Raw genomic sequence first — 2,322 nt, 5'->3', positions numbered from 1 at the left:
TGTGTTTCGTGTCCGCGAGTGACCTTCTGCAAGTTCCTTGAGTGTGCCGAACGTTGGAACTGTGCTTTTGTGAAAATGTGTAGTGACTGTGTTTGTGAAATGGATTCCTCGCCCCACTTGGATTACCTGGGCCTACGTACCACCACCCGCCGTATCGGCGCGGGACCCAACTAGGACTCTACTTTCGTCCGCCGGCGGGCAGCGCAGCGCTCAGCCCGAGGAGGAAAAGGACAACCCCTTCAGCGTCCGCCTGGAGAAGCCGTCGCCGCCGCAGCAGCGCGTCCTGCCCGGCGCCGCCATCCTGGCTCGGATCGAGTAGGGTCATGGTGGCGAGCGCAGGGCAGGGCCTTAGAGAAGCCATAGACGCGGGTTCGAGCGCCGCGATTTTCAAGACAAACGTCGGATTCGGAAGAGCGCAAGAGAAAGGGGTGAGAGGTTTCTAATTATATGCGTGAGATAGGTGTCCATGCCCGAGTAAAAAATGTAAAAGTCGTAGAGCTAAAACTGTGAAATATTCTGAAATTGGTAGAATTTCATTTGATGTGAACAACACGCAAGGTGATTTTAATTACATCTGGCGAAATTAAAATATTCTTTTTGAAGGCGAATTACAAATGGAGTCGAATAACAATAAAGTGGTGTTGCCTACGCCAACCACTTGGGTTAATGTTTTAGGCTGTACGCTTCAGGTCGGCTGAAGGAAGACGGTAAATTCGTTTAATCTTCGTGGCACTTGAAATTTGGGGAGACGGGAAATCCTCCAGTTTCGCGTCCAGGACCACTGTCGGGACAGATTTCGTAGGTATTTTTCTGCGAATCAACGAAGCTTTAACAAGGCTACAAAAGGGCCAAATGGTTGAACAAATTTCAGTGGGTGGAAGCATTTGGAATTACAACGCGTGGAGTGTGGAGTGGAAAGCACAAATGGGGAGCTAGCTCTCGCTAGGTTCGAGCTTGAGCTGGACTCAGACTTCGTGTCTGGGACCACTGTCCTAGATTGGTCGAGTGTAGGGCCTACATCTCGCGGAATTTTTCTGCGAATGCGCGTAGTCTTAGCGGGGCCGTGGACGAGATTTTGGAACTCGTGAGCCGCGTTGACCATTCGCCAGGTGCACGTGACTGATCGTCGCGGGCCTGACTGGCACAGCAGTATGTATCTGCAAACGGTGCGAACACGTTGGGAAATTTGTGTGATTCATGGGTGATAATCACAAAAAGGGGAATGGGACTCTAAGAGACCGCGTAGGACCTAGAACGCGGTGTGCGAAGCGCTTTTGGGCGTGATGGACACGTGGAGGAAAATTACGTGTGGTTTACCGGCGAAATAAGTCACACTACGGGAGGACCGACAAATTCTCTCGGCTTTTGTCTAATTCCACGACCATGGGTTAGGAAAAGTTAAAACATTTTTTTGGGCTACATTTTTTATGAAAAAAAATTGGGCAACCGCTGGTCGAGTGTGGACCCTCCCAGCGAAGAGCGGCCGGCAGTATGAAAGACTGCGACGCTAGGATTGGGATTTTGGGAGAAACAAAAACCCCCTAGGACCCGCTGGACTGCGGAAGGGGGGTTAGGAAATTTCCATGGGACGGAAATTGATGTGAGGTGCGTACAGTGCCTGGCTAGTGCTTGGGGACGAAAACCCTCAGGTGGCGGAACAGTCGCGCGGTGGCGTGCTGTTCAACCCCCTAGAGAATCTCAAAACTCTAGGGGAGCTCTTAAAGCATCTCAAAACTTTAAGAGAGAGGTCCTTGGAGCATCTCAAAACTCAGACAAGGACTAAAACAAATTGGAACGCTCGAAAGAGGTTTCCTGCTGAGCGAATGTAGGCTCAAACGTGTAGCGGGTACGAGTGGGTACGGTGAATATGTTTTTTTTTAGGAGAGTAAAACTATATTTTTTTGTGAAACTACAACTTAGATTGTTTTAACGCCAGGAGGTGCCTGGTCAAAGTAACTACTTGACGGTATGTAGGCCGTCAGAATGTTTGGCGGTAAGGAGATCGCCAGCCTCGGAGAAATAAAATCATAATTTAAGTAATTTCAGAAAAAAAATGTTAAGCAAGAATTCTTTTTTTCGTGTATCTGCGAGAGCTGGTCCGGTTGTCATTCACCTGGCCCGATTGAGGAATGTCGGGGGACCTTGACCCTGGCGCAGGCAGTCGCGCGTCTTTCGTGCAACTATCGGACAATAGGTGCAATAAAACAGCATCGGGGCCAGGCGTCAACAAAGGCGCGACCATCCTGTTCTCTCTCAAAATCTGTTTTCTGTTACAACCTGTTTTCTTTCAGTGGAACGACGAAATTCTTCAAATTAAATCAA

The sequence above is a fragment of the Frankliniella occidentalis genome, unplaced genomic scaffold (genome assembly GCF_000697945.3).
Source record: "Frankliniella occidentalis isolate FOCC.00 unplaced genomic scaffold, Focc_3.1 Scaffold151, whole genome shotgun sequence".
In the NCBI taxonomy this organism is placed as follows: domain Eukaryota; kingdom Metazoa; phylum Arthropoda; class Insecta; order Thysanoptera; family Thripidae; genus Frankliniella; species Frankliniella occidentalis.
The sequence above is the reverse complement of the archived record's forward strand: the minus strand, read 5'-3'. Positions refer to the sequence as shown.